This window comes from Ursus maritimus, unplaced genomic scaffold, assembly GCF_017311325.1.
Source record: "Ursus maritimus isolate PB19 unplaced genomic scaffold, ASM1731132v1 scaffold_8, whole genome shotgun sequence".
NCBI lineage: Eukaryota > Metazoa > Chordata > Mammalia > Carnivora > Ursidae > Ursus > Ursus maritimus.
Window position 1 is genome coordinate 56,896,321 of NW_024426996.1, and position 11,717 is coordinate 56,908,037.

An 11,717-nucleotide genomic window follows, 5' to 3' on the forward strand; every position below is an offset into this window, starting at 1 on the left:
CTATCACGGTGTCAGCAGGCCTGAATTATTATTATTATTTTTTTTTTTCTGGAGGCTTTAGGGAAGAATATGTTTTCTTGTCTTTTTCAGCTTCTAAAAGCCACCTTCATATCTTGGCCCCTTTACTCCATCTTTAAAGCCAGCAACATCGTATATTTCTGGCCTTTTTTCAGAAGTCACATCTCTCTCTTACTGACGCTCCCTGAAATGGTTTTCTACTTTTAAGGACACATGTGATTAGAATGGGCACACCTGGGTAATCTCCCATCTCAGTGCCATTAATCTTACTCACATCTGCAAAGTTCCTTTATCAGTGTAAGGTAAGATATTTCCACATTCTTGTGATTAGAATGTGAACATCTGGAGGGGGCAGGCATTTTTCTGTTTGCTATAGCAATGGACATATTATTCTTCCTCAATGGAGGTTACATTTGACTGGGCAAGAATTTTTCCACGTAGTGCATTACCATTCATTTATGCATGGTCTAGTCATGCTTCGTAGCATTTGTATGTTAATCATACTGTGTTAGAATTCAAAACTGTGACAAAAACCAACTGTGGTGCTATGTTAATGAACAGATGTAATAACTCATCAATATCTGTTTAGGGAACACTGTGGAAGATCAGAACACCAACAAATGTGTTAAGGTGACAGAGTTATAATGTTCAATTTCACCAGTCATTTTCTTATGTCGTAATTAATGAATGTTTAGCTGGTTTTTTTTTTTTTTTGTTTGTTTGTTTGTTTGTTTGTTTTGTTTTGGGGAGACAACTGAGAATCCCTGAATGGAGAGAAGTGAAGAATTCTTAGGGCACCCTAAAACAACACCAGTCGCACTGAGTGTAATGCTGAGGGAGCTGTGACTGGAGATTGGTGAATTAAAGCAAAGGGAAGAGTCACAGTGTATCGGGAAACAAGCTAAGTTGAATCAAGGCACCTGGCTCTTGCAAATGTGGAATTCCTAGGATAGATCATGCTTCCTTGGGAGATCATTGCATTTTATTCTGAAAAGACACCCTCTTCACAGCAGCTAAGAGAAAGAAGGTGAGTTTATTATCATATTCTCTAATTCCACTCCCTTGTCAAGAGTCCTCCATATATCCCAGCCCTTGAACTTGAGTTTGCAATCTCTTTGGAGACAAGTTATATCAAATAAGCAACTAGAATAAATATATATTTTTTTATTACAGGCTATAATGACTAAGTCTGAGAGCAGTTGAGAGATGGGAAAGATCTAAACCAGGAATAATTAATCTCTGGATGTTCAAGTTTCTTTGAACAATTTTTCTCTATGGTCTGTTGGGACAGAGGAGGGGATATGGAGCTTCATCATATAGAAGGGATTCATTCTCATTATATTGAAGGATTTTCTATCTTGCCTAACTTTTGAAAGTTTTGTTTGTCTGCTATGAACACCTCAGCACATTTGTAAAAGAACTTGGCAAGCACACTTGCCTTCATCAACAGAGCGAGCAGCAGTCAAACACTTCGTCTCCAAGCTCTGTTTTATCCCTTTCTGGTCTTCTGGCACCATATTACATAAAGCGTTTGCTCAGGAACTTTCACACAAGCTCAGTGTTTCAGGCTGACCCAAGCCAATTTGGTCTTGACAGCTCTTAATAATGGTGGCTGCCAAAGTGAACATTGGATGAGAGTTAGTCACTTTCCCAAAATCCCATCACCAACTAAATTTAGCTGCATATAAGAACATTTATTAAATAAATATTTATTAGGAAGAAGGATGCTCTCGCTTGTCCAATAAAATAATGAAATTCCATCTAAACATTGTTTCAGCTTCTCCTAACACACTTTTCGTGAAAAGGTTACTTATGTCATATACAATAATATTTTGGAAGCAGGATTTAGTTAACAGAGTGAGGCAACCAGAATCCAATGAATCGAGAGCTGGACACAGAAAACATTTTGAAGTAAATCCTATGCACCATCCCTAAGGATCCAGACCCTTAGTTTCCCTATATGCAAGTGTGAAAAGTGTCTCTAAAAAAATGTGGCCAATTCACATGCCCTAAACACCAATAATTTTACCAGTGATAACCTATTTCTAAAATTTGTTATGATAATAGGCTTCTATCATAAATCAAAACTGATTCCTAATATAAAATTAGCAAAACTTTGGTGGTAAAGATAATTGAAGTATTTATAATACTGCCCTTTGGAGAATGAACTTTCTGATTGACTCCTAGATGAGTCCCTGAGACTGTGTAATTCCCTGATTAGAACAAATAGCAGACTTTGCAGTTCAGACTGATATGCACATAAATACACACAAATACAAATATATATCGGGTCCGGAACAAACCTCCCCAAAATGTGCTACTTTGACATGTGGGTAATTTTGAGCTGAAGACTGAAAATACTCAGCAAGAACCCTCACCGACCTTACCTTAATGGCCTCAAAAAATTTAGATAGAGGGCCTGCTCCAGGAGTAGAGTTATCACCAGAGAGAACTACATAGACATCAGGCTAGGTGTGGTAAGCTGCTGGAGCTCACAGGGACTGTTTGTTCAAAGTCCCCTCTGTGCCCCATTGTTGTCTCTGCATGGCTTGACAAACATTGTTTGTCAAACATTTGGTCTTTTCATCTCCCTGTAATTGTTTTCCTTTTTTTTTTTTTTTTTTTTTTAAACACCAGACCCTTACTCTCTGCTACTTAGCTCAGGATGGCATACATTCCTCAATTGCCTGCTTGTCTTTGAAACTCTCAACTCTTTGTGGGACTCTGTACATATGAAATTAAGTTTGTTTCCCTCCCTAAATAAATAAATAAATAAATAATAAATAAATAAATTTGTTTTTCCCCTGTTAATCTTCCTAATGCCAATTTAACTAATAGAATAACTGAAAGAACATAAAAAGGTAGAGGAAAAAAATTTTTCCTCTCCCATAATATACTGCTGGCATGGTTTTAAATAAATTTCAAACAATGTAGTATCCAGTTAGTCAATAAAAAGTCATAAAAGAAGCAAAGAATATGAAAATCCACATTACAGATGGAGGTCTGGTAAACACAAAATCATAAATTTAATTTGCACATCCAATTTAATTTAAATGAATTTGAAGTACTCATAGAGAATTTCTTCCTTTCCTTTCCTGGATAACTCCCTCTTCTCTCATTTCCTTCCTTTTTCAAGATGTACTTAGTGCTTACTATGTTCCTGACCATATTTTAGGGATTTGAAGGTAAAAAATAGCATTATCTTTTTTCTCAAATAACTCAAATTGAGGAATTTGACAAAGTTTTGTTAACTATCCAATATGTATCATTAGCAATTTGGGGATTAAGGGAGACTCTAATTTTGCCTATGCATCTCAAGATACTCTTCATAAGTAGTTGACATTTGAAATAAATCTTGAAAAATGAGTCAGCATGAAGGTCAGCCTATATAGCAGGGGTTTTGCATTCAAAAGCATATAGATTGGAAAGAGTATTGTGCATTTAGGAAACCACAAAATAGTTCACAATGTTGGTCATATAATGCAAGAAAATGTCAAGAAATCAGAAAGGTAAGCCAGGGGCAGATGGCAGAGGACACTGAAAGCCCAATTAAAGTTAACATTTATGGTGAAAATAATGAGGGCCCACTGAAAGGGAGCGCCATGATCAAATTTACTTAGACAAAAGAGAGAATGCATTGAACAGAGATCAAGGAAGAGAACACAGTTGTGAAGGCTATGCAATAAAATCTTGCAATCCCACTCTCAAAAGTTACATATAAACAAACATTTGAGTAAATTTAGCTATGAGAAGCCTATGTATAGAAAATGTAGAGAAAAAACAATAATTTTAAGATTAATGCAGTGCATATGGGAAATGATAACTTGATCCATTCCGTAATGGGAAAGATTGCTCAGAAATAGGGAGCACAGCGGCACCTGGGTGGCTCAGTCTGGCAAGCGTCTGCCTTCAGCTCAGGTCATGATCTCAGCGTCCTGGGATCCAGCCCCACATCGGGCTTCCTGTTCAGCAGGGAGCCTGCTTCTCTCTCTCCCTCTGCCTGCCGCTCTGCCTACTTGTTCTCTCTCTTTATCTATCTGTCAAATAAATAAATAAATAAAATCTTTAAAAAAAAAAAGAAATAGGAAGCACAGAGCAGACTAACTGTAACTGGGAAGTTCAGAAGAGAAAGGATGATTCTAAGATTTCTGACTCAAATATCTGGGGAGACATGGTGGCATTCGCTAAAGTAGAAGACACAGAACTTTGCAGTACACAATGATAAAATAGTTTTAGACATTTGCGATACCTGTGCAATTTCCAGAAAGATCACTCTGGTTATTACTAGGTTAGGTTCTCACTCTGGCAGAAGTCTGTTCTGTTTAAGGAGTGAAACAAGGAGCTGAAACAGGAGTGAAACAAGGAGCTGAAACAAGGAGTTTCAGCAAGCACTCCTTGTTTCCGACAGATTTTTGGTTACTTTTTCTTAGTTCCTTTGCTGGTTTTCATTATTACTCCAATCTGCAAATATTGGATTGCTGATGGGTTCAGTTCTTTGTTCTTTCCTCTTCTCATCTGTGCTCACTCCCTTGGGAATTTCCTCCTGTTTCATGCTTTTAAAAAAATCTGTAGGCTGATGATTCTCAAATAAATCTTTAGTCTGCCCTTCATTCCTGCATTTCAGATTAATACACTATTTGTCTCTTTGATATTTCATCTGGATATCCAATAGGTTTCTTGAACTTACCATATCCAAAATTGAGCTGTCCTTGGAATATTCTCCCTCTCAGAAAATGATAAAATTCTATCTCTGTTTGTGGCTCAGACTCACAGCTGGAGTCTTCTTCACCTCTCTGTCTCTCACAGCTCATATTAGATCTGTCAGCCACCAACACTGACATCTTTTTCTCCTGACTAAGTCTCCCAGCTTCCATACTTGCTGCCCTTCAGTTGTAAACATAGGAGTCAAGAGACAATTCCAATCATATTACATTCATTTTTGAAACTTGATAATGGCTTCTCTTATCACTTGGGGAAAAAATGCACAATTCTTTAACTTACAAGGTACTCTACAGCGTATTAAGCTTTACTTTTAATCAACGATATGGAAACTGATATTTTTATCTCCCATTCAGATCTACCCTCTGAATTACAGACCAGTACACGTCTACATTCTACTGCTTACTACATAACTCCACAGGAATCTCTAATAGCATGTCAAATCCAATATATCAAAATAACATTTTGATTCTAAGCCCATTTCTTCCAATCTTTGCCTTTGCACTTTCCCTATTTTAGTACATAAAACTTGTCACACCAATTGCTCTGGTCAATAACCTATGAGTTTTATCTAATTTCTCTCTTTGTCTTATTTCCATCTTCTCTTCCTAACCTGCCTACAAATCCTGCTCATGCTACATAACATTCTTCCTACTTCCACTGACATCTCCATAGTTGAAGACACCATCATTTCCTGTATAGCTTAGTCAAATGGTCTTCTAACTAGTCTCTCCTGCTGTCTTTACCTAATCCCACCAATACATAGCAAACAGATTGAACTCTTACAGATTTAAATCAGACAACAGCATTCCAAGATTTAAAGTAATCAAAAGACCTCATTACATAAAATAAGCTCAGGACTCTTTACCATGATCTGTAAATTCCAGTATGGTCATTCTCTGCTTAATTTCATGATTTCCTCATTTCACTCCAACTATGTTGACAATGTATTATAAAAAATAATAATCATTCGGACTGTTAAAATGCTTACATCTGTTTTATTATCAGTGATAGAAAAAAATGAGACTGTTTTTAATAAAGCTGGGATAAACAACGATCTCTACTTAGAGAAATGCTTTATTTACAATACATGCCGTCAGTGGTCTCTATTCACCATCTTTAAATCACTGATTGACTCACCTCCTAGCAGAAGGTGCTGCTTTCAGGGTGATAGAAGCAGCTCAGATGAAAGCGAAACTGTTTTGGTTTGTTTGCTTTTTTATATCAAGAAATAAATGTGCTCCTTAGAATATGAAAATTGGGAAGAGGGAAATATATCTATTCATATAATAACATAAGTATAACCTTCTTTTTCCCCCACTGATTAAACATGAGGTTATTCATGCCAAACACTCATTATGAAACATCTCCATTATAACTACTATTGCCTTTTTTTGTTGATTGTGACCATTATTTCAGTTATCTCATGAAAAAAGAAGAAGGAGTCTGAAGACTACTGCCTATTAATGTATGTTTTTAAACAGAAAACTTGCCAAAGTACTGATAATTCTATTATATTGAGGACTTGTAGTAAGTCTAAAACATTTCTTGGATGATAAAACTCTCCACATTTGAGACTGAAACTATTAGGCTATGGAAGAACCTCAGCTCCCAGCTTGGACATTGCCATTGTTAGGAAACTGGGAAGTGATATTTAATTAATTCCATTGATGGGAATGGGTTTTTGTTTTTTGTTTTTTGTTTTTTTTTTTTGGCATAGATAACATCACCTGAATATGTAGAAAAACTTCAGATTATTTTCTTAAGAAATGTTACCAAAAACCTTCTGAAATTGAATAAATTCAGAAGCATTTGAAGAATTTCATGTTGAATAATATAATGTAATGTTTCTCACAAAAAGAAGACATTTTCTAAACTGACATTATTTTACCTTAAAATATGTCATCATAATTAAGGGATAATTATCATACACTTAAGGGAATCATAAATTTCAATACAGCTAAGGTCTTTCTCCCTCTACCTTTTAATGTATCATTAAATAATGGAACATGCTAACAACAATTTTAATTCTGTACACTTTATTTCTTCATTGTTTCTATCTTTGAATTCCTTTGCTCTTAGGGTAGTTACTTTTTAAAATTTCTTTTTTAGTGAGGCATTGTCTACCACCTTTTTAAAAAACGGTGACAACTTTTGTGTTACTGAAGGTTTCAAATTGTTGGTTAGATTCAGTACCAACTTGTAACATTTTAATTGGAAGCTAAGCTTATTTTACACTGGGTGGGGATTTTGCCAACTATAGTGTTTCAAGGTCATTTAAAAATTGGTTCTACACTTCTTTTCTTAAATACAACTAGATCTTTGGAAGAAAACTTGATATTCAGGAGTTCAGATTCACAAACAAAATGGAACTATTAAAGACTTTTTTTTATTAAAAACATACTCATGAGAGGTTTGATTTGAATTGCACTTTTCTCCCATGCGTATAAAATAGGATTTGATTTTCAGAATTAATTTCTATTTTCATTAAAACATTTATTATATGAACTGAAGTAATCCTGCAGCATATTTTTATTTTTATTTGATCTTTTCATTGTTTTACTAAAATATTCAAGTTATTTCAGAGTGTTAAAGAGAGGATAGCCATAATTCTTGCTAACATATGGATATCAGAGTATAGTATAACATAATAATGTATATATATTTTGATAATTTTCAGATTTACCCAGTTTCACATTTTAGTCTTCATTTGATTCAGTTAATGATCAAAGATTCCCTTCTGGGCTTAATCAAATACCTTATTTTATTTTATATCTTATTAACAAAGAGGAAAAAAACAGAGCTACAAACCCATTGTTTAGTCTCAGCCATCGTATTATGAAAATGAGTGGAGAAAATTTCATTTAAAATGGAATCGGGAAGCCCTAAAGGGGAAGCTTCCATGCATGTTACCACTCATGGGAGTCTACAGGACCAGCAGAAGGAAGAAATATCACTCCCCGTACAGCAACAATGCACTAACCACCACAACCTCAAACTCTTGTTCTTCTCCCATGAGATTTTGTTCAAGACAACTCTTCACAGTTTCCTCAAACCTTATAAAAGCTGACCTTCTTCCCTTTGTTTCTTTGGACTTGCCTATGGTTTTTTTCCATAGTTTGCTTGTCCTGAATTGTACTTTCTTTGATATTCCCAAATAAACTTATTTTGCCAAACAACAACAAAAAACAAACAAACAACTGGCTATTTTGATTTTTATGTTGACAATAAGAATGAAGTAGGATTTCATTTTAAAAGGTTAGTTTGATTATCTTTACAAGAATTATATTTTCACTTTATTGAATTTTCCACTGGTCTCAAGTACATTGTCAAATTGTTCTAATTATTTACACTCCCATGACTTTTCCTTCTGCCACTTTCCATTATAATATCAAAATGCCTATGTCCCACCAGCATTAATTGGAGGGACAACATGGCTTGGGAGTGAAATACTTGAATTCTGGAATCTTATATCTCTTCATGAAAGTGCTATGGTTAGGGGTGCCTGGGTGGCTCAGCCAGTTAATGCACCTGCCTCCTGCTTATGATCTGGGCTTCCTGGGATCAAGCCCCGCCCCAGGTCTGGCTTCCTCCTCTGGGCAGGGAGACTGCTTCTCCCTCTCCCACTGCTTGCTGCTCCCCCTGCTTGTGTTCTCTCTCTCTCTCTGTCAAGTAAATAAATAAAATCTTCAGAAAGAAAGAAAGAAAGAGAAAGAAAGAAAGAAAGAAAGAAAGAAAGAAAGAAAGAAAGAAAGGGCTATAGCTCCATCATTTCACAGGTAGGTGAGCATGAGTGAGTTATTTAACTTATGTAAAACTTTTTTTTTTAATTTGAAAATAAGCATCATAAAACTATCTAACGTCATGGGATTTTTATTGTCAATATTTTTGCACAGAGCAGGAACACAATATATTTTAATGAATATATTAGAGACTTTAAATTTGAGAGCAAACATGGAAAATTATCTTGGGGAAAAGTTTTAATCTGTAAATCTTTTTAATTAACTATTCTCATTAGATATAATTTTTAAAAAAAAGACTGATGCAATCGCTTTTTGGCTAAAATATGCTTCATTGGAGAGAGCACATCTGATAAAGCCCAGCAGTAGGAAACTGCTTAGTAAATCAAGTTTCATCTTGGTTTTTCCTGAAAAGTACTTCAGAACTAAAATATCTAACCTACTACATTAATGAACACCTGAATTTCAAATGTAGCAAAATACTTTCCTGAAAATAATGCGACGGACTGCCATGGTTAATATAATGAAAAAAACAGACCTGATCTGTGATTTGATAATTCTTATTTCTGAGGCCTCTTTTTGACATTCCCTCTACAATCTCTATTATATTTATTATATATTTGAGATCAACTATAGAATATTTAAAACTGTTGTTATATTTCCTGAGATGGATTTGAAAAAATATAAATTGAGCAAAGAAAATACACTTGAGGAGGTAAAATTTTGTGCATTGACTACCATTTTGTGTTTGTTTGCTTGTTTGCTTGGTAAAATAACGCTACTTGAAATAGAAACGATGCCCTGGAGAGACAGAGAGGAAAAAAATAAAATAAAATAACAACTTAACGGAGTTTTTTCATTTGAATATGGAACGATATGACAGAAAATAAATAATTGTCAAGTGCTATCACTTTCTGGCAACCAGTGTGTGATAATCGTCCATTGACCAAGATGATCTTACTGTTTCCCTCAGCTTGATTGAACTTCCGGCAGGTTTGTTCCTGATTATGGACCCCTGACTTCCCTTTTCTCAGAGCTTTAGAAAACTTAAAATTGCGAATTCTTTCACTGCACCTTTGAATTGTACATCTTTTTATAAGGGTCCGTCCAGTTTTATAATCCGGAAATGTCTTTCTCAAGGATGTGGGAAACATCCGTTTGAAATGTAATCATTTTGCCTCTATTCTCCCAGTCTCCATAGGAGGGTAAGGAGCCTAACTTCTATGAGAAAGCTATGGATCATGTAATCCCATTGAACAATTTCCCCACTAATGTGCTCCAGTACTTTTCTAGTAGCTAACCCAAGTGCTTAAAAACTTGTCTGCTTTTTGTTTTAGCAGAGCTGAGTTTAATCTCTCTATCCTATTACAATAGTCTTGACCTCTCTTGCAACAGTCTTGAATGAAGGCTTGCTGCTGGTTTAACTCTATATAGTACAACTTTTTTTGACACAATCATAGGTCAAAAGATGTTTCCTACTGAAATATGACCCCAAAGTGAGGTTTCTTAAGCCTCATTTCGGGTGATTAATAGTTGTTTGAGTCAAGTTGCTATGTAGGTATACTTTTTACGGCTGAGTACATCTAATGCTTATGGTCTCTACCTTCATGTGTATAAAATTCTGCTCAAGGCCTTCTTACATGATGAATATGCCCTTTTAGAAATTTCAGGAATGATAAAAGAGTGAAACAAATTCCCCCAACAGTGTCAATAAACTGAGATTATAAATGGATGTTGTAATGGGGAATAGTCTATGTTTGCGTTTGCTTTGCAGGTCACTGCTCAAGCTAGTCGGTGATCAGCTCTGTTGTTGATTTGTTGACAGAAGATTGGAACTCACTTATACAGTTTAAGAAAGAAAAGCAGGGACTCCTTCAATTTAAGACAAACTCAAAGTGAAAGTTCATTCAACCTAAATATTCTGAAAAAGGTTTCTTTGGAGGACCAAGTATTATGTTACTGAGAATACTTGATTTGTCTTTTTCAGGATTCAATTGAGTATGTTGAATTTTTAAGCATCACATTCAACTTCGTCTGTATGATAATTGCTTTTTATATTTAATATTTAAATGGACTTTTTGTGATTATAAAAAACTAAATATAAATGGAGCTGTTTGCAGGTTTATTTTCATCTATATAGTAATGAATAGTGTTAAAATTTGTGGTGTAGAACGACCACAATGGTTTTATTTTAGTTAAATATGGCATTTGGTTCAAATATGGTCTGGGCCAATGAATTAATTAACTTATCATGAAAAATAAATCTTAATTCATTCTCAGAACTTACTGGTCTATCATCAGACTTGAAAAATGCTCAAAAAGTGAAGAAAAAGCAATTCTTCTGTATGTCTTCTATACTTATGCAATCAAAGCTGATATAAGGAGACTATTACATATCTAGAAACTAGGAAGTCTTATCTAGGTTTTCTCTCAACTTCAACAGATGCAGCTACTCATCTAGAAAATTGGTGGTTGTATGTATGTTGCTTCCCTTCCTCTCAAATGCCGGTTTCCTGACCTCATTTCCTAAAATGTTTCAATATCCTTACTTATAAATATATAGTTTACCTTAAACTAAGACAATATTGTAAAAGTTGAAGTGTGGGTGAACATGGTTGATAACACCAAGGAATGTGTTTCGAAATGACAAAGACTACATGATCTTTCTGCATGTTTTGTTACATTTAAGGAACAGTAGCATCCACACTCTGTAATGATAAAGTTACAATATGAATTTTTTAGATTTCCTATAGAAAAAAATTACTATAAAGAAGGTAGGTGACAAATATGTAAATTTCATGTGGTCAACCAATGAATAGCATTATAAGTCTAACAACCTTTGATAAGGTGATGCTGCTTTAGGCAAGAGCTGATGGTGTGTGCTTGTGGAAACTGGTGAAGGGGCGAGGAATATGCCACCCCAAAATATGTCTTTTTGTCATATTGATTTTTTTTGAGCTGATAATATTTAAGAAACAGCAGATGCAGGAGAAACTCTGAAACTGAGTAGAAGTTACCCTTTTGGAAGAGCCACTTACAGTTAGAAGGGAAATCTCTATTTGCAAGGGTGTCTCTCTTGCTGTACCAGTAAGAGAAGGATGAATATAAATTTTTATCAATGGAGAAGGCAATACTTAAGTCTGCACAAAAATCTTGCTTTTGTTTACTGTACTTTCCTGGTAACCTCCCATAATCCCTCCCATCTTGCCTCTATCTCCAACCCACCCTCTTAGTTGGAAA